The sequence below is a fragment of the Schistocerca gregaria genome, chromosome 6 (genome assembly GCF_023897955.1).
Source record: "Schistocerca gregaria isolate iqSchGreg1 chromosome 6, iqSchGreg1.2, whole genome shotgun sequence".
Classification (NCBI taxonomy): Eukaryota; Metazoa; Arthropoda; class Insecta; order Orthoptera; family Acrididae; genus Schistocerca; species Schistocerca gregaria.
In genome coordinates this window covers 498374161-498396610 of record NC_064925.1, presented here as the reverse complement: position 1 = coordinate 498396610, position 22450 = coordinate 498374161, and the positions used below count along the sequence as shown (strand labels likewise).

At 41.4% G+C, this 22450-nt stretch overlaps 1 protein-coding gene across 1 annotated transcript in view; it reads right to left on the bottom strand.

Moving 5' to 3' along the window:
* Positions 1-22450, bottom strand: part of LOC126278674 (uncharacterized) — a 544140-nt gene that overhangs the window by 423193 nt on the left and 98497 nt on the right. The gene's annotated exons all lie outside the window — the stretch shown is intronic.

Below are 22450 nucleotides of genomic sequence, written 5' to 3'. Positions count from 1 at the left end.
ACGATAGTATGAACTTAGGTCACTTAATCTGTTCTCCTCAAGATATCATTTCAGATTCTGCTTTAAAATATTTTGCTGGCGTAAACGATAAAAAGATTTCAGTTCCATGTTCACATCCGAAGGATATACTGAACAGCTGTAGGAGTTATACGTGAATTAACTAGTCTCACATTTTTGTGTTTCCTGTTCAGTTTTATACGTAAAATTTTTTTATGATGTTCATCACTCTTCAACTACTTTAACGGCAAATTTTCTAAAATTTAACGTATTACTGGCGAGATTTCTCCACATGTAACATAGTATTACGCAGTTTTATTATGTCTTACGTTTAATACGTCAGTAAAATTGGATGATATTTTTGTATTTGTGTCTTACTTTCTCCGATGGAAAGTAAAATAATTTGTAAGTTAAAGGATTAAATATTTCCGCTATTAAACTGAAAAAGGATAAAGATCTCATATTTTCATTCTTTCTAGTGCGTTTAATAGTGATTGTGTCAACCCAATAAACGAAAATTTCAATATAATAGACTAGTTCATTGTGCTCTAACTGAAAGGCCGTGAAGATCTCAAGAATTACCTTACAAGGAAAGAATTCTTACCTCATTTAGAATGTAGCACTGGAATATGATTCAGAAATTTAGTTTTGTTGTAGAGAAATGTTTATGTAGTATTCATTTTAATTTAGTTTTGTCTCGTTACAGAGAAATGTTTATGTAGTATTCACTTTAAAAGAAAGAAGCAATCCATCTCTACAGCAATTACACTTATTTTTTTTAAAAAAAGCTTACCATGAGCCAAAGGAAAGGAAAATAAGGGGTGGGAGGGGCTGGGGGATGGGGGGGGGAGGATGGGGGGGGGGGAGGATGGGAGGATTGCGACCGGCAAATGACGGAAAATGTAAAAAAAACACCTTCAGCAGTCTATATTTGGCATTTAATTGATTTATGTGACCAGTTTTGGCGTTTCACTAAACCATCTTCAATTCCCTGTAGTGAAATGCCAAAACTGGTCACATAAATTAGTTACATTCAAAACATACACAGCTGAAGGTGTTTTTAATTTTACATTTTATATTGAGAAGTCCCTCAACCATCTTCTACAAAGACAGACTTACAGAGGGGAAATATGTCACAAGTGTGGAAAAATGTTCTCAAAACGGCCCTAGGTAACACTAGACTGACATCCGGGTGAATCAAACCGAATTTAGGTTTTGTGCGGTTTCTCTGCGTCACTTAAGGCAAATACCGAAATGGTTGCTTTGAAAAGAATACGGTCAATTTCCTACCCTAACATGAGCTTACCTTTCGCCGATGAGATGTTAGACTCTTACCTTTCTTTTTTTAACACCTCGATAAAGTAATGATTGAATCAGTAAGGCACTCGCTGGGAACTATTGTAACTTCGCTAAAATTACAACATAGTCGAGTAAGCTGTGTTTCATAATTTTACAGTTGATATCGCACATTCAGTGTCCTGCAAGACCGTGCGCCACTCGATCCTTAAAAAGGTCTTGTTCTTCCATCCTAATTTCGATTAAAGTTTCGTCATACCATAAAATTTCTGGCTGATGTCAGCGTGGTTCTGTCAACGACCCTGACGATTTATCCCCAGACATTGAAAAATCAGTTGATGTTCTTATTTCATGACCTCATCTTGCATGGGACGTCAATCTACCAACAAGGACTTTTTTTTTCATTTTAGGTCCCACAGCCGCAAATTAATTGAAGTACAATTCCCTTTTCCACCCCTGCTGTTGTACGATCACTGTCATTTATCCCATGATCAACCATGAGTAACAATTTTTAAGTGATACTGCTATACTCGAAAATTTACACCATCTCTTGTTATTAGAGTACACAAATGTGCATCTGTCGTTTTAGTACATAAACACTTATAGTAAACACGAGCGAGAACAGTGTTCCACATTCATCAACGCTTTTAACTAATATTGCTGCCTTTAATGTCATACTTGCATTAACATAACAACTCATGATACGAGGGTGTGCTGAAAAGTTCAAATGGTTCAAATGGCTCTGAGCACTATGGGACTTAACATCTGAGGTCATCAGTCCACTAGACTTAGATCTACGAGGCTGAGTCAAATGAAAACCTTAAATATTTTTTAAATATTATTTATTGTGCAGAAGAGGTACAAAGCTGTATAACTTTTCAACAGAATCTCTCAATGCAAGTCCTCCAGCGCTTACGAAGTGCATAAATACCTTTAGAAAAAAATTCTTTTGGTAGTCCGCGCAACCACTCACGCACCGCGTGAAGTACGTCGTCCCCAGTAACGATTCTTGCAAAGAAACCATCACCTTCTCGTTCAAAGCGCAGAAGAAGTTCTTCGCAAGCATCAACACGTCCTTCTCTCGTTTCAGGAGTGAGCTACCGTGGCACCCATCTTGCCGACACTTCGTGAAACTGGAGCACATCATGCACAGTGTGGTTTGCTGACCCATGACTAATCTGTAAACATGCTGCAATGTCATTCAGTGTCACTCGGCGGTTTTCCTTCACTATGGCTTCAACTGCTGCAATGTTCTGTGGTGTCACAGCTCGTTGGGCCTGACCTGGACGAGGAGCATCTTCCATTGAAGTCACACCATTTGTGAAGTTCCTACTCCATTCGTAGACTTGCTGTTGTGACAGGCATGCACCATCGTACTGAACCTTCATTCTTCGATGAATTTCAATAGGTTTCACACCTTCACTACTCAAAAACCGAATAAGAGAACGCTGTTCTTCCCTTGCTGCAAGTCACAAATGGGGTGGCCATCTTTAAACTGATACTGCAACGTCATGTCTGCATCTGCACTATACTGCCACCTACCGGCCATTCTGCACGCTGTTTGTAGCACGCTTGCCAACTTACACGATAACGGTGCGAAATTTCGATTTGTTATTACAAGTTTAAGGTTTTCATTTGACTCATCCTCGTACTTAAACCTAACTAACTTAAGGACAGCACACACATCCATGCCCGAGGCAGGATTCGAACCTGCGACCGTAGCAGCAGCGCGGTTCCTGACTGACGCGCCTAGAAGCTCTCGGCCACAACGGCCGGCTGCTGAAAGGTAATTTTTTATGTGAAAACTCTAGATTCTGAAATGACACAAACATTTTTAACTTTCATCACGTTACCTTCCATACAGAAAGCTGTTGCACGCAGCGACTGTTATATGGACTTGTAAATAATAGATTTCAGCTATCAGTCGTCCTTTTTAAATTTTATTGGCAGATCTAGATTTCAGCTTGAAACTAGCCATTGTCAATGCACTATCATTTTTGATCAATGCATTTAATGCCTGTTGGTCGGGCTTCATCCATAGTATTCATTGAACTGTGGATGAAGCCCAACCAACAGGTATTAAATGCATTGATCAAAAATGATAGTGCATTGAGAATGGCTAGTTTCAAGCTGAAATCTAGATCTGCCAATAAAATTTAAAAAGGACGACTGATAGCTGAAATCTATTATTTACAAGTTATTAACTTTCTACACCTTTACTCTCTAAGTCTACATACTTGCAGTCCTCTGCCTCTAGAGGGCTCCGAATTGTAGCGTGTAACCACGACCCCCTGAAGAGAAGGCCGCGGCTCACACATGTGACGTCGCGCAGAGAGGGCCAGCGTTGGCGAGACGCTGGGCAGACAGAATCGGGGTGCACAACATGCACTCTTTCTCAGTCGATTTTGCAGAATCTATTTGGCACAAAATTTTGATTTCTACGTTACTTGTACCTTTGTGTGTCAGCTTCACACTGAAGTGCCCATCATCATTTCATTAGTGGTCATATTTATTGTAATGTTTCGCATGTAAGCATAAAATTCGAAAACACTGGAATGAAAAATACGGATCGCTATGAATTTGCGTTTGGTGGAAATTAGACCATATACTTCGGTGTATGAAATGAAGCTAAAATTTTGGAATTTTCTTTAAACTTGGGAGGAGATCAATGTCTGCTTCCAGCCAAAGGAAATGGATTTTATGTAGCTATTCACTTACGATCATACTCGCATGAGAATGAAATATTCATAACATTCCACATCTCTCGTAAACCATTCAAGACGTCCTAATGAGACTCTGGCAAATGATAGCTCTCAAAGATGGGTAGCATACGAAACTTTCATGTCTTCGGCGATATAGCAGAAGCTATAGTTCTTATTTTATCTTTTTCAAATCATTACTGTAAATTTTTAAGAGTCACCGACAGCTATTGAAAACAGAATTTATTAGTAAAAAACATGAAATTTCTTCTCTTGTGTTACTGTAACCGACACAATGAAACTCACCAAAGGATTTCCTTTCTACACTTCAGTTATCTTCGTCGCATGAAAAATTATAGCAAATAGCATACCGTACCATCTTTTCGTTCCTACAGAGAGAGGAAGTGAATCTTCTCACTACAAATACCTCTTAATTCATCAGTGATGTTGAAATTGACGAACAGATGTCATAATTCTGCAGGTCGTTAGTGTGTTCACGTCTTCAGAGTTATGAAGGAGTGTTAGTGGGCTAGTTCTAGCCTGCTGCAAAAACGCAGATTTATTCTATTAGAAATAACAAATTTGATGCCTGTTTATCTGTGGTTAACAAGGTAACGACAATGTGATAGCCATTGCCTTATGATCTGCTTGAGAATCTCATGAATGTTAAAATAAATTGTAAATATACAGTACATAATCTATCCTCAACACAGCGAAAGATAATTAAGATGAAGAAGTTCACCGCTTCACTCTGATGCGGCTAAGAATAAAGATATGGTGCATTATTTGCTGCGGATTATTTTAATATTTCTTTGCTTGTTTTTCGTAATAGCAGACAGAAAATCCTTTGATAAATTTTCATCCCAGTCGTTCACTATTAAAAATACGATTGACTACTGGATTCCGCCAAAATTGCAACAAAATCGGCGACTTACTGTTGCCTGAATTGTGAACCTTTAACCATTTGAAGAGGCTTCATCATTTATGAGTAACAACTACATTTCTCTTGTTGATAGGTTTGATTTTGTTTCTTTTACCAAAACATAGTATAATTTATACAAACTCACCTTGCATTAGTGACAGAATCCTGAACAGAATACTTTATTAAACAAGCAATTGACGACCAGAGAGGTCAATAGCTTACGGAAAACCTCACTGTATTGGTGTACAGCAACATAAGCGATAAAATTTCATATTTTTCGTAGCAGAAAGTTCTCTTTTATAGTTAGCTGTACTGGTTTGGAAAAAAATAATAATAAAAACTATAGCATCCGCTATATCGCTGTAGATAAGTTCCGTACGTTAACCACATGGAAAATTGCTCTCCTCCCTGCGTGCTATCGTTTGCCTGACTCTAGTTTCCTTCTCTCGAACGGTTTACAAGATACGTGCTCTGTTATGAATATTTCAATCTAGTGCGCATACAAACGGAAGCGAACGCGCTACATAAAACCCACTTTCTTGAGACTGGAGGCAGATAGGCAGATACTGATCCCGTCCCAACTGTAAAGAAACATTTGCAACATTTATCCCCTTCCGGTAAATACACGCCTAAAATTCTGCAAAAAACCTTGTGCTACATAATTCTGTTCGTTCAACATACCATCCCGCTCTGTCAGCATGTGGGTATATATCCATTCCCTCTAATCTCATTTCTTGCTTATTTGTAGTGTTTCTGCAATAGAATTATTGATCTTTAAATATGGTGTTGAAATTACATCCCATCTAACATATATAAAATACCTAGCATCCGTCACAATTAACTGATCTTGACAATGGGTCCATTTTGTTGTTTATCTGAAGTGTCAATATATGCATTGTGTATGCGAAGAACTAGTTTTCGTTTTACTTAGTCCGCAAGATTGTTAATTCGACGAGGAACAGTATCGTTCGGAAGCAGCACTGTAGCAAAATGCTTTGCAGGTATTTCATCGAGTCTACATTGTGTTATGTCTGTCAGGCATGGTTTTATTATATTCTCAGCGACAGTGTAGGCTTCGGTCGCTTGTGTAATGCGACAGCTGCCCAAATACGATGCGTCTGTCGCTTTTTGGGTTGGGTTGGGTTGTTTGTGGGAAGAGACCAAACAGCGAGGTCATCGGTCTCGTCGGATTAGGGAAGGATGGGGAAGGAAGTCGGCCGTGTCCTTTCAAAGAAACCATCCCGACGTTTGCCTGGAGCGATTTAGGGAAATCACAGAAAATCTAAATCAGGATGGCTGGGCTCGGGTTTACACCGTCGTCCTCCCGAATGCAAGTCCAGTGCGCTAACCACTGCGCCACCTCGTTCGGTGTGGCTTTTTCATTCACAGTTTGGCTCACATACTTCATAGTTTCTTGACTTCTTATTAATTGTTATGCCTTCCGAATAAAAATTTCTTCACTTTATTCCTTGCAATCGGGGTGTATCGTTTCTAAATATCGGTGCATCTTACCAGGTACCTGTGGAACTATTCGGAAATAACATACTACGAAACACACAGTGGCGAGAGACATTAGAATCAACAGATCCGAGGTTAATGTTAAGATTCGTCGTAATTTCTTTTTGCTGCTATTAGCGGGTCGTTAGATATCTTAGTGTTTGAAATGCTAGAGGTTGAAGTCGTTACATTATCTTCTTCGGTCTCTTAGTCTTAGTCGGAAGCTGATGCCACACTCCCGAGCGAATTACCTCTGAACTTTCGATTCAATATTTTGTTGCAGCACTTTAAGCCAATACTCCATCCAGTGTTTTAAAATCACCAGATTAATTTTACAACATGACAAACGTAGAATAATATTGACACGAGCTACTGCATTTTACAGCTGTAGTCAATACCAAACACAAATCATGTATACTGCAGTCCAAGGTCAAAGTGCAGATTTAGTATGTCGGATTGAACTGCGCATTGCAATCGCAAATTCGAGTTGAGATCTGTACTCCGTTCTACGCTGCAATGGTTTATATAGCCACGGACAGCGAAGCAAAGATGGCAAAGCGATGAAATCCTTCGAGGCGGTTCGAGGCACTGTTACATGTGGATGAGACAGAGAGAGAGTGTAGTGGAATGTCCCTGTTGTGTATATGTGAGACAGCGTGCAGCGAGAGACAAAGAGAGAGAGAGAGAGAGAGAGAGAGAGAGAATGTGAGAAGGGGGGGTAGGGAGAGAGATTGACAGAGGGACTAAGCACGAGAATGGTCGCTGGGTGTGTCAATAGTGACGATTGTTGAGTCGACAACTACCAAGTTGTACAAGCTAAATTCTTTTGTTTTTACTTTTTATTGTTTTTTTTCCTGTATTGTTATTTTTATATCTGTACAATCAGGTAGGCTGGCAGCAGCTTGCTACGACGCTCTTCAGCCTTAGAGTTGACAATGATATAACACAGGAAGAAGATCCAGAATTAAACATAGTGACGGGCAAAAAATAGTGGACACAGAAATACAAAAAACACGGAGCCGTTCACACTCGACGATAACGACACTGAAAACATGTTGACACGGCGCACATAACACTGATGAATTCGACGGCACAGGTGAACGTATGAGCGTGACGTCAGACACTAAAAAACACAAAATGATGGCACACACACGCGAAACTGATGGCGATGATCTCCGGTGCGTGAATGTCCACATAGCGGGTACGAGTCCGGGGACCTGCCAAGAGGGGAATAAGGGGGAGTGGGAGGGAGAGGGGTGAGCAAGGATGCCAATGGCGGAGTAGACAGTAGTAGGAACGGAGGAAGGGCTGGAGGGGAAGCCGAAGGGAGGAGTGGGGTGAAAGGGAGGAGGGAGGGAAGGGGGAGAGAAGGGAGAGAGGGTGCCCAAAGGAAACAAACACAGGAAGAGGGAGGGAGGATAAAAGTTGGTAGGAGGGCTAGATGGAGGGGAGGAGGGCATCATCAGGGAGGGGGAGCTGGCGGAAGCCACCTTGGGAGAGGGTGTGGAGAGTGGAGAGATGGAGAGCAGGTGGGACGTGAAAGTGCAGGCACGGCAGTGACCGGGGGGGGGGGGGGGGGGGAGAGGATGGGAGAGAGCAGCGGGTGAGGAGGATCGAGTTTGCGGGAGGTGTACAGGATCCGTATCCGACTTTGTATTGTAACTTAAATGGTATTTAAAATGCTACTTGCGTCATTTTTGGCTGAGAGAAAAAAGTAACCTTTATAAAAACCGGCGTTTATATGATAATTGTGCGAATTTTTTTTCTCAGTGTGTGATCTAGAGTAAATAGTGCTTTTCAGAAACCTCATAATTTATGTTGCTATGTGAATATTCTGTAACTGACTTGTGTTCATGCAGAGACATAAATATTTTACAGCATTACACCTTTTCAATGCACGGATACTGCTGAAATATTAACGGCCAAGTTCTTCGTTTTTGTCGCCTTTGTACTGATAGCTGCTACTGTCCATGCAAATGCTAAAATGTATTTGTTTTCCACACAACACACGTTTCGACGAATTCAATTAAAACGTCATGAACAGTGGGGTTTTTCGTCTTTCTTGCTTGCAATAAGGAATTTATATCTTCAGCCATGTTTCACAAGGTCTTTCACCCTAAGAACTGATGCTGTAAATAAAATAAAAATGTTGGTAAGGCAACTAGTTTCAAAAGTCAAATTTGTGTGGGATGTAGATACATAGCACAGTCCTTCGTAAGCGAGTAACAGAAGACAGAATGCCTCTACTGACACGTTTAAAGTGAACAAGATTGTGCGAAAGCACAACAAACCGAGTTGAAATGACTGATTTTGTCGAGTGGAGTGGTTGAATTACACGCACTGTGGCGTGGAGGCTGCCACAGCAGTGAGGTTTGCCTTGACGGTGAAGCATCGTGTTTGAGGTCATGCAAAACTGTCAAATCTAAGTGCTAACAACATATGACATCACAAAGAGATGACTGGATTTGCACATATTTACACACTTGTGGGACTAATTATTGTTATTACAATGAAGCACGATACACCAATTGAAAGAGGAGAAAAAGACGATTATGTTCGTATATAAATATGATAAGGATATAATCTGTGAACGAAGTTACAGTGCCAAGAAGGTTCTTTTATTGGAAATTTAGTAAATAATTAATAACTTTTGTAAATTCTGTTGCTCAAAAGAGATCAACCTATCAAATAGTAGTGCTCGATGTGCATCAACTGAGCTAGATACATGTTGTATTATTTAAATAATTAATCTCATATTTTACCAACCAAGACAGTTACACCACCAGCAAGGTAGTATGTGAGGGCAGACATATACAAACACATCACCAACAACCTTTAGTTTCTAATAGTTGTGTGACTTATTTTTAATAATTTGTTTATTTTTTGCATAGTTTTGCCCTTAACTTAAAGATGGCTACAGCCATACAAAATCTGACTGCAGTGCTACAAAGGAAATGCTGAATATGTGTATACAACAGTTAATCAAAGCAGGGACTATTATCTAATTTTGACCACTGGAATAAAAATATGCTTCTGTATAGTTTGGGGTGAGCTATTATACATAGAACTGAATAAGCTTTGCGTTATGTTCAGATTTTTAGCATGCATCTAATAGTTCATCCAGATGCGAAACTACATTATTGTTGTATACACTAAGGCAATTGAATGCTGTAAGTCGTTAAGTGACACACATGCTTGGAATTTCTGGGGAGGCGTGACAAACTTACATAAGGTGGTGTCGACCTTGCCTCTCTTGCACTGTTCCATATGGAGTTGTAGAGACAAGTCCTATGTCAGTTTGTAAGGTGGTCATGTGATTTTCATTTTTGTATTTTATCGATATGCACATCAGAGAGAGAGAGAGAGAGCAAGTTATATTCCTGTTAAACAATCTTTGGTCTTGTCGTGGCATAATCTTTGCCCACTCTGATACATTCTTAGTTGAAGTGTGGTAAGTGACGGTTGTGTTCAGGAGTGCTGTATTGACTTGTGATTGTATCTGTTAGTTGAAGAAAGATTTATTTTAAAGGAGAGCAAGGATAAATGTCATGTATATATTATAAAGCGAAGAGAATATAAATTTTGAATAATATTAAATTTTTGAAAAGAAGAATTTTGAGTTGATACTGCCGCACTGCACAGATAGAAATGATTATTCTCACCTCATTAATTTGCTCAGAGCTGAGAGAAAGACCACCCCACTTCCCAGAGTCATGCAGTAATATATCAGTCACTTAAGCTGTTTGATTTTTATTGAAATTCCATGTTAATATTGTACCCTTTTTAAACAATTGTTCAGTTTGTTAAGCACAGTATTGTCCAGAACAATGTTATGTGTGAAGATCACGGGAAGTTTTACTCTGTGTTTTTGAATACACACTTCATACTAAAATAGTTGTCTTGGAAAATCATTTCATTGGAATAGTTACTCTCCCCACCCCACTGTTTATATCATTATGCACTGCCACGAGCAACAGTTTGAATATATATTTAGAAACGAAAATGTAGTTTTGCCACTGTCTGCTAGCTGATTGCTGTTGTGCTTTCGAGAAATCTGCAACAATTTTGTCAAGACGCGACCTAAGTGGAAATTTTGATTAGGGCCAGATAACTGTATTACTTCAATTGCACATTTAATACAGGTCTATTCTAATTAGTTTATGTTTAGTCAAAGGTTAGAATGCGAGTTTAAGTTGGGTAACAGTATGTGGGTACATATTTATGGCGCGGGAAGTAAAGCTAGGCTAAACTGGAGGGAGGGGGGGGGGGGGGTTCTGGGTTTGGTTTGGGCAGTGGCATACCCACCTGAGGTGGTCTCGAGATGATGGTCTTGATATTTCACAATAGTTCAGTGAAACTTAGAACAATTGACAGTGGCGAGGACTGTGATTTTATTCTGCAAGTAGTTCAGTGGAATTTGTATTTATCATGAGTTAAGCAGGATCGCACTTGGGGTTATTTGCACTTAGTCTAACTTTAAGTCAGTTAGCTAGTGGGACTTGATATCAGAAGGAAAATGTGTAAAGTAAAATTGTACTCATTTCTGTCGCAGCTGTACATGCTGGCACTGTTGTTTAGTGGATAATACAAATCCATCTAAAATATAGCTAAGGTAAGAAGCATTAATGAAAAGCGATAATTTTTTAATACCACAACCCGAATGTAATCCACCAAATGCTTTAGATGATAATGACAGTCGTTGCAATATTCGAACAGATATCAAAACACAGTTGACATTTCTTCCAAATTAATATTGGTGAAGTAAATTCTCAAATCAAGCTTATTAGGCCTGGTAACAAAACTAAATATGAAAGACGCTAATACACCCCGTTATCCAGTCTATTTGTCACAGATCTCTGCAGTTCTAATCATACATGTACCCAGCGATACTTGATGGAAGCATTCCATCCTAAAGAAGAATTATTTTCAGTACAGAATCCAGTCTACTTATCATTGACTGATAGATGACATAATCAGATCTGCTCATATACCTTAATGCGAACCACACTCACTTGGGAGATATGGAGGTAAGTCAAAGCGGAATAGATTCTGTGCGGTGAATTAATGATCGTTGGTCTGGCTCATCGGCCCGCCTGAGAACGATTTTTCGGCAATTTTCCACGCCACTTTATGCAAAGGCAGGGCTGGTCCCTAATATCTGCCTTAAAAACATACGATACACAAAAAGTATTTCAGAGATCGCTACCAGTAACAGACTTTGTTTGCCAATTGAGTTATTTAATGGAGCAACATGTTTCAAGGTACAGAGCTTGTCTTCAGGACAACAACTCGACCCCACACATATTCTGTACAATCTTGGCAGCACAACTTTAAAGTCTATGCGCACGTTTGTTAAATGATTTGTATTGTCATTGTAGCCTGAAACTGGTCTCTATACCTAGAAACATGTTGCTTCTTTAAATAATTAAGTAGTCAACAAATTTTGTAACTGGTAGCGGTTTCTGAACAACTTTTTTATTATTTTTTAAACAGTCACGGTCGATTAACAGTCAATTTCTCTTTAAATTGTTACGATACATAAACAATTAAAATAGAATAACTCACCATATAAAGTTTACACAAATCACTGACAGTTGGTGCACTCGAGTACTCGACTTCCCACCCTTAGGTTAAATGTTAATTGTGACGAAAGGAAAGGTATCTCGACACAAAGACGACATAAAAAAAATGGTACTACGAGGAAATGTAGAGAGCGGGACGTGTTAACTGCAGCGAGGCCTATGCACGAACGCTCTGTATGCATTCGACAGTTTACGCAGTATGGTGTTTGACAAGGTTTTTATGGAACCGATTAATGCGGCATTCCGTGTGGTACGGAAACATGACCGCAAGACATCATCTGAGTGCTTACGATGGTGGACGAGCAGTTGGACAGCTCGAAGCTAGCCAAGTCTCGTGTGAGCTTTCGTGACTGCAGCACATCAGAGGAAAGCGTTCTGTTCTGTGAGTATGACACAAATTCTCATAAGAAGCGACTTATCTTAAATTTTCCCTGTGCTCTTTAATTTAAACTCGTTAATTTTATGTGTGTTTGCTTATTAGGCACTGTTTGGCGATTTATTTACTGTTTAGTGCATAGGACTGCTGTTTTCATCGCGCCAGGGATTTGCATTGTATTTGAACAGCCACTGCAATATTTACAAGCTGCAGTCTGATGCTAGCTTTCGTGAATGTAGCCAATCAAAAGACAGCGTTTCGTTCCCTGTGTTTGACACAGCTTCTCTTAAGAAGTGACTGATTTTAAATTTCCTCCTTTCTCTATACTTTAAACTAGCTAATTTCATGTGTGTTTGTTTATTTATCAGGCACAGCTTCGATGTTATTAGCTGTCTTGAGCGTATTTTCGCCGTCTTTAGTACGGATAGGAACTGTAATTGCTGTGTTCAGATGTCGGCTGAGTTGGTGACCCTTCGCTCACAGCTCCAGGTGGTGTTGGCTTCGGGCACACAGATTGAAGCTGCTGCCAGTAGGCTTCACTGTGTGGGTCAGATGTGGGAATTGAAGGGACGTCCATGTGACTCCCGATCGGTCAACTACTGTGGCTGCCCTGGGTATTGCCTGCACTGAGGTTGACCTCTCACTCATGGTCGAGTGGAAGGTCGTTCTAAGCTGTGGCAGGCGGGGCCTATCGGAGGGCCTCGCTGGCTCTTGTGACTAACTTGCTTCGGACACTGTCTTTGACAGTGTCCCTGAGCCAGACGCAGTCGTTCGCCCTATTTCAGAGGAAACCTCTCAGCCCACAAGATCTGGGCATTCACTGAGGGTTAGTTTACTAGTAGTTGGGAGCTTCAACATTAGGCATGTAATGGGACCCCTTAGGGACATGGGAAGGAAACTAGCATCCATTCTGTGTATATACCAGGAGGAATCAAATGTATGTGAATTCCTAAGGAACGAAACTGCTGAGGTCATCGGTCCCTAGACTTACACACTACTTAAACTGACTTAAACTAACTTATGCTAAGAACAACACACACACCCATGCCTGAGGGAGGACTCGAATCTCCGGCGGGAAGGGCCCGCGCAAACCGTGAAATGGTGCCTCAAACCGCACGGCCAGTCCGTGTGGCATACCGGGAGGTATCATTCCAGATATGGAAAGGGTGTTTACGGATGCCATCAAGACCACTGGGTACAGCCAAGTGCAGTTGGTGGCCCATGTCAGTACCAACGATGTGTGTTACCTTCGGACATGTCCGAAAAAGCAGACACAATTTTTGTTGTCCAGCAACTATTATGAATTAAGACATAACGGACTTTCAGACATTGGTTTCGAATCCCGATCCGGCACAAATTTTCAATTTTCCCCAAAGATTTCAATCAGTGCCTCCTCGTAACCAATGACTGAAATTCCTTTGTATCTTATATTTTAAACAGACATAGAAAAAGCCTACCAGATACGCTGATCTGCAAAATTTCAGAATGGTGTTATTTAGAGAAGCAACGGAAAATCTCAATCAAAGTGACAAGTTTAGAATTTCAACCGGCCTCATATGAATACATGTACTCACTCAGTCACCGCACTGCTGTGTGTGTGTGTGTGTGGTGGGGGGGAGGGGGGGGAGTGGGTGTGTGGGTGGGTGGGTGGGTGGGTGGGTGTGGGTGTGTGTCAAAAGAAGTATATTTTTGCAGCAGTTCGTGCTTAGGAGCGTAACGTATTTCATGTGGAACCGTGTGAAACTCCTCTACATGACCTGCTCATAGAGACGGCGTAGTAAGTACTAGTATTCGTAGGAAACACAAATAGTTTGCGTTGCTAGCATACACATAGTTATCGTCTGGCGCTACAGCTTGAAAGCTGTGTAAACGGCGCCGGTATGCCAAAACCTTTTCTTTCACGACAAAGGTGCTTTTTCTAGTTTGCAGGCGTGTACGTGCAAATGGGAAGGTGACTTTTCTGCCAAAGCTCTGTTGTGGATATCAGAGTAAATATTTGCGGACGCAGATGGGTGTGCGTTTATCAGTCAGAGATGCGCAGACTCCGAGTTACCCATGGTTAGAGAGACTCTCGAGGTGGCAAAGTTTCGCAATACTGATGCTGGCTGTACTGGATGTGTCGCGTAATATCGGTTGGAGTTACTGCCTGGCGTGAAGTGTGTGGCTCCCTCGTCACATACCTAGTCTTTTCTGAAACTAAAATTTATTCTAACTGGCCTTGAACAATTCCCGTATTTCATATAAAATCATGAATTCCCGTTTTAAAGATGCGGAACTTAAATAAAAAACGAGATGAAATGGAACAGAGTATTATATGCACACTAGCAAAGGGCTTTAATCAATGAGTTTCAGACGAACGTGCCTATTGTTTCACAACTACTAATAAACCTAACGTACACATTGTTAACGTCTTTAGTGTTTGGGAGTCTTTAGCATCTGGAAGTCTTTGTGTTCGAGATTTTAGTTTCCGAACTTTCAACGTTTGAGTCCAGAGTATTCGTGCCTCTTAAGTTAATGCGCCACTGCGTGAAATAATTAACTTCATTGGAAGTCGAGCTAATTAAAATTAATTTATGTTCGTTTAATTTATTGTCAAAATTACGAAAACTGACAGAGCTGATGTAACTCTAACATCCAGCGAACACCTCGATTGATAAAAGATCGATATCAGGAATTCCAACTTGAGAACAATAGTTGTTGCCGAAGATACTATTTGTGGCGTCTTTTGTCATCGTCCAGCTCCATGACGTGTGCGGCCGTTGGAAAGTACAGTGCCGCGAAACTCTCCCGCTGGACGCCAGAGACGCTATACACAAGCGACATTTGTTCTGTGATTTACTCTTTGATTGTTCCAAGTTCTACTCCTTGGTGAAAGCGGGAATCCAAGTGTGTTAGATACGGAATAATTTACCGTACTGAACTTTTCTCACGCCTTCGCACGAATTATCGGTTGCAGACGTATTACTGTCTGTTCCGACCGCAGGGTTTCGTTAACAAATTATAACATAAAGCTGAGACAAGCTTCCCTTATTCAACTTACAGGCACACGCAGGTGTTAAACCGTCGATCGCGGTAATTCAAACCGGTACCGATACTATTCAAACCTTGCGTTGCAACTTGACTTTCGATTATAGACCCTGTTTGGACATTTATTATCGAGCTAAAGTGTAACCATACATAGCAGTGAATCATATCAAAGGAACTGTGTTAATAAAAACCGACTTAAGGACAAGCCATAATGTCCTACGATTTCGAATAGAGAAGTGAACCGAATATTGGATTTACTCTGCACAACAATAATAGTTTATTCCATATTAATATTAAAGGGAATAATTTTCAACGGACGAAACATCGTGCTTTGTTAAATGAACCCTGTGTCTTTTAAAGGAATTAATTCGGTGTACATGTGCTACGCTAATCAAAGATATGAACTGATTTTGAAACACAAATCAACCGACTATAATTGTTAATCAGCATCCTTGGTGGCAACCGCTAAACAACGCAGCTAGCCGACAGTAATAATTTGAATCTAAACTTATTGACAAAATAGAGTTTAAAAGATTTGTGTAACCCCGAATATATACTCCAATTAGTGCAAATGGCGGACATATCAACAAATATTGACTGTAATAACAGATGGTATCGTGTGGCCTCCCTTTCACGCTTCTCGACGAAATGAAGAATATTGGCTGGGCATACAAAAAGGACATTACACTTTCACAGATCGTGGAAATTGTAATCTTACCCTCCAACACATCAACATTAAATTTTCCACTCTCTTCATTAGTTTAAAAAGCTTCGAGAGGCGTAAGATATACCAAAAAAAAATGTTTACTTATCTTCATTTCCTTGTTGTTGGCTGCAGCCGGATTCTTGAGGCTGAAATTTCTTTAATTTTGTGGGTTCCTGTTGACATAATAATGTCTGAAGATTTACCTTTCTTACTCTTGCATTTTATTTTTTCACACATTCTTACAATTTCACGCCGCCTTTACAATTTCCACTTCTATAACACCACACATTACATTGATATCGCCAATCATAAAAATACGTCAGATTCCATCAGAGGCATGCCCCACTACTTCTACACTCTGCGGTACTAACAATATTCCAAAGAGTTTACCAAACAAAAGAGTTTACGAACTTTCTTGAGAAAAGAAGAATCTCCTCCAAGTTATATTATTATTTTATAAATGAATCCAGAAATAAATTTAATAATTAGCGTTAGATTGTGCAATTAATAATATGAATTTTAAGTATGCCACATATTTAGTAATTTCTAAAAGAAGAGTAATTTTAGCTGTACATATCAAATGGTTCAAATGGCTCTGAGGACTATGGAACTTAACATCTGAGGTCATCAGTTCCCTTGAACTTAGAACTCCTTAAACCTAACTAACCTAAGGACATCACACACATCCATGCCCGAGGCAGGATTCGAACCTGCGACCGTAGCGGTCGCGCTGTTCCAGACTGAAGCGTCTAGAACCGCTCGGCCACTCCTACCGGCAGCTGTACATATCTATTGTAACAAATTAATTTCTTTTCATACATTTTAGCTGAAATATAATATATATTGCATACAAAATCATATGAAATTCTTTTAGTGAAACTGCTGAGATAATTTTAACCTATACAAGATTCGAAATTATTCCTGGTATCGGCTACTTCTATAAAAGAAAAAGGCAATGGTAGAGGAGGGTGTCCCATATAACAGAGTGCCAGTAGGCAGCAGTAGGAGGCGTCACAAGCGGGGCGCCAATTCAATCACCAGCACAGTTTGTTACTTAGTATTCATCATTTACTTATGTTTGTATATTCTGAAATATTCGATGTTTGTACAAACAGCAGTACTCTCCGTCCAGGAGGCAGTGCTGTTCTTGCTGTACGTTGGTGCCTGTAATATAACCGCTTTCAATGCAAAGTACTGCACTTCAATGATTACTGTGCTCTCGGATCTGGATTTGAGTGTGGTTTACGAAGTGACATTGTTGGCTCGAAACGCTGCATACTTTAAAACTGTTTTGGTTGGCAGGAGTGCCAACATCGTGTTACTAGGAGAGGCCGAAAGGCATGCGTTTTAGCTCACGCAGGCTGGCGTGAAGTCTGGAACAGGACAAGGAAATTAGAATTTAGAAAAACGGACGTAGCTGGTGGAATACTTAACTTTAATCCATTAATGATGAACGTCGGTTTTTACGGTACATATTTCTCAATATCAATAGTAACTGACAATGGCGCCTTGCTAGGTCGTAGCAAATAACGTAGCTCAAGGCTATGCTAACTTCCGTCTCGGCAAATGAGATCGTATTTAGTCAGTGAACCATCGCTAACAAAGTCGCCTGTACAACTGGGGCGAGTGCTAGGAAGTCTCTCTAGACCTGCCGTGTGGCGGCGCTCGGTCTGCAATCACTGATAGTGGCGACACGCGGGTCCGACGTATACTAACGGACCGCGGCCGATTTAAAGGCTACCACCTAACAAGTGTGGTGTCTGCCGGTGGCACCACAAAAACATCTACAACAAGGTGGCTCCAATTAGGAGACGTAAAAGCTGTCGCGACACCATTCAACAGCAATCCGTGCTTCTCGATCCAGTACCGCTCCAAACGAAGCCGTCTGTGCTGCAGTGTTAATGGCAGCCCACGCCCCACTCTGGCTGCCAACGGTGCAAGGTGAGACAGAATGTTGCAGGGAATCCATTGCTTACTATCCTACGGCAGGCGCTGATGTCGAGGGGTTACGCTGTGCTTGGTGCACAGAACAGCGATACCCCCTCGTAATGATCAGACATAGTCGATCGGACCCGTGAAGACGAGTGTGGCGTCCCTCTCTTCCCCGGGCAGTCCAGCATCGGACCACTGTCTCAGCCAAGGGCCACACAAATCTGAATATTTCAAGAGTCGACCAGACAGCCAAACTCTATCACGTGTTTGACACAAGGTACGCGGCATCTCTTTATTCTCCACAGTGATCACTCAACATATCATGTACACAGAGGTGATAGTCATAGGACAGCGAGATGGAGACATACAGATGGAGGTAGTATCGCGTACTCAATATATAAAAGGGCAGTGCACTGGCGGAGCTATCATCTGTACTCAGGTGACCCGTGTGAAAATGTTTCCGGCGTGATTATGGTCTCAAGACGGGAATTAACAGACTTCGAACGCGGAATGTTACTTGGAGCTAGACGCACGGTACATTCCGTTTCGGAAATCGGTAGGGAATTTAATATTACGAGATCCATGGTGTCAAGAGTGCGTGGAGAATACGACATTTCAGGCATTACCTCTCACCACGGACAACGCAGTGGCCAACGACAGTCACTTATCGACCGAGCGCAGCGGTGTTTCTGTAGAGTTGTCAGTGCTAACAGACAAGCAGCACTGGATGAAATAACCACAGAAATCAACGCGGGACGTACGACAAACTTATTCATTAGTACAGTACGGCGAAATTTGGCGTTAATGGGCTATGGCACCAGATGACCGTTGGGAGTGTCTTTCCCAACAGCATGACATCGGCTGCACCGTCTCTCCTGGACTCGGGTCCATATCGGTTGGACCCTAGATTACAGGAAAACCGTGGCCTGGTCTGATGAGTCTCGATTACAGTTGGTAAGATCTAATGGCAGGTTTAGAGTGTGGCGCATACCCCACGAAGCCATGGACGCAAGTTGTCAAATAGGCACCGTGCAAGTTGGTGGTGGTTTCATAGTAGTGTGGGCTGTGTTCACATGAAATGGATTGGATCCTCTGGTCCAACTGAACCGACCATTGACAGGAAATCGTTACGTTCGGCTACTTGGAGACCATTTTCAGCCATTCATGGACTTACTGTTCCCAAACAACGATGGAATGAGATCGGAGGCTTTCCCGGTGTTGTTTCCAGGGCTCTCGGGTGTCCAGCCGGATACAATCGTTGAAGTCCCACGATATTTCGGCGAATAACCTTTCGGCCATCATCAGGTGGTTCTGACCTTCCCTCAGGTTATTCGCCGAAATATCGTGGGACTTCAACGATCGCATCCGGCTGCACACCCGAGAGCCCTGGAAACAACGATGGAATATTTATGGATGACAATGCGTCCTGTCGCCAGGCCACAATTGTTCGCGATTTGTTTGAATAGCATTCTGGACAATTCGATCGAATTTAGCCAACCAGAACGCCCGATATGACCCCCATCGGACATATGTGAGACGTAATCGAGAGATCAGTTCGTGCACAAAATCCAGCACTGGCAACACTTTTGCAGTTATGAACGGCTATAGAGGCAGCATGGCTAAATACTTCTCCAGGGAACTTCCAACGACTTGTTGAATCCATGTCACGTCGAATTGCTGCACTACGTCGGTCAAAAGGAGATACAAAAGTATCCCGCGATTTTTGTCCCGTCACTGTGTATGCCTTTTATATACCCTACCAGGCTGGTTAGCAACACTAAACACGAACAGAATTAATGGACTTCAGTGGCCGTTCTACATTCACAAAGAATTGCAACTCTAATCATTTACATACTCGCCGATGGTGCGAACTTCTATGTAGCTTCATTAGCATCCGAACAAGTCGTCCTCGTTTTTCACTTTGTTTGCCAGGCAGTATATTTTGGGTGCTGTCTCGTAGTTGCCTTACCGCTCAGATATCACAAATTTGCGGCCCGATGATCTCCTCTGGTTGTTGTTGTTGTCTGAAATTCTGGAACAATGTCCTTTGACCAACCTCATGTGAGCAGCTGAGAAACTACTCGAATAAATAGCGGCGACATTGACGCGCAGATCGCCGAAGTGACATCAGTTGTAAAGACTTCCTCCAAGCCATCAGCCATCGATCGTTATCAAGCGCATCTCGTCACGACGGCATGCTCTGCGTCTGTGGCGTGTGTGCTGCCGCCACCGTCTGATCAGCGTGACGTGTGGCCCGTCTGTGATGCTGCTGCACATACCGTGACTCACAGGTGAACACCTGGTGGGACGGGTGGCGGCCATTCGCTTAGTCAGTGATATGACAACTACACTTGCTTAAAATTTCACAATGGCAATCGTCACATTTGTTTCCCAGGTACGTATGTCATCGATTGGACCCTATCGGATATGCAAAACTATTATGTTTGAATATTCGGAGTTTCCAAGAATCTCTGTAATTTTTTCTCCATGGATTCTCTATCGTTCTTCAAGCCACTTTTTTCCTGGTCTGGGGATGATTTCATTCTCTGGCAGTACTTCCTCTTTGCAAATTTTTTGTCTGTATGAGGTTATTGTTCAAACCTCCCGAAAATTTCTGATGGAGTCATATTAGTCTTGTGTAAACCCTTTTTGAGCCAGTGGATCGAGGGTATCGTTTTGAGTAATATAGGGTGACTGTTTCAACTTCAGACAACTATCTCGAAAACGACGCAAAAGTGTTCTAGGTGAAAAATTAATATTACTAAGGGTGACATCCACCTGTGCTACAACTGGTTTGGATCTTAGTAATAGACAGCAAATCTTTGAGTAAAACTGAAGTGATATCAGGTGTTCCCCAGGGAAGCGTGCTTGGACCTCTGCTGTTCCTGATCTATATAAATGACCTGGGTGACAATCTGAGCAGTTCTCTAGGTTGTTCGCAGATGATGCTGTAATTTACCGTCTAGTAAGGTGATCCGAAGACCAGTATCAGTTGCAAAGCGATTTAGAAAAGATTGCTGTATGGTGTGGCAGGTGGCAATTGAACCTAAATAACGAAAAGTGTGAGTTCCAAAAGAAATCCGTTGGCATTCGATTACTCGATAAATAGTACAATTCTCAAGGCTGTCAATTCAGCTAAGTACCTGGGTGTTAAAATTACGAACAACTTCAGTTGGAAAGACCACATAGATAATATTGTATGGAAGGCGAGCCAAAGGTTGCGTTTTATTGGCAGGACTCTTAGAAGATGCAACAAGTCCACTAAAGAGACAGCTTACACTACACTCGTTCGTCATCTGTTAGAATATTGCTGCGCGGTGTGGGATCCTCACCATGTGGGATTGACGGAGGACATCGAAAGGGTGCAAAAAGGGGCAGCTCGTTTTTTATTATCACGTAATAGGGGAGAGAGTGTGGCAGATATGTTATGCGAGTTGGGATGTGAGTCATTAAAGCAAAGACGTTTTTCGTCGCGGCGAGATCTATTTACGAAATTTCAGTCACCAACCTTCTCTTCCGAATGCGAAAATATTTTGTTGATCCCAACCTACATAGGTAGGAATGATAATCAAAATAAAATAAGAGAAATCAGAGCTCGAACAGACAGGTTTAGGTGTTCGTTTTCCCCGCGCGCTGTTCGGGAGTGGAATGGTAGAGAGATAGTATGATTGTGGTTCGATGAACCCTCTGCCAAGCACTTCAATGTGAATTGCACAGTAATCATGTAGATGTAGATGTAGAACTGACCAACTCCTAAACACTTCTCCTGCATGGGTAGGGTTAATTTTGTATTATTAAATCCATTTACACCGCAAGTGAAATGTAGAATCAAAGGCACCGGTTCTTTATTTGAAAAAAAAAAAGAAAGAAACAGGCATAACTGATATTTGTCGATCATAGCACAATATGCCACCAATGAAAGACAATGGTTACAGTAAATAATAAGCGTTTTTTCTGGAGAATCCGAATATGCTACGAAAATGGGGTGGTCCCAGTTTGAAAATACAAAGTTGAGCCCACCCATCCAGGAGTTGTGGTTATGTGGTGATTAGTTGTAGCACAAACAAATTTCCTCTTTAGTAATATTAACTTTTCAACTACAACATTTTTTTCGTACAATGTGTAAGGTGGCAGATTACATGAAGGTAAATTTCGCACCTTACGTGAGAGCTTTATACATTGTAGCAAGAAGGTGAAGGTGACACCTAACTTACTTCGGCGGTAATGAGAAGATTTGCCTATAAGTATGTAATGCAAAACGAATGACACTCAATCGACAGTATTAATACACCGCTCCTATATAATGCATGTCAATGAGCAGAAGGTGGAACAAAAAGCGAAAGGAAATGTTTTGAGTGGAAACAGCTGTGGGCAGAAGCAGAGGCTGCACCATTGGAGGCACCACAAAAAGTTCTT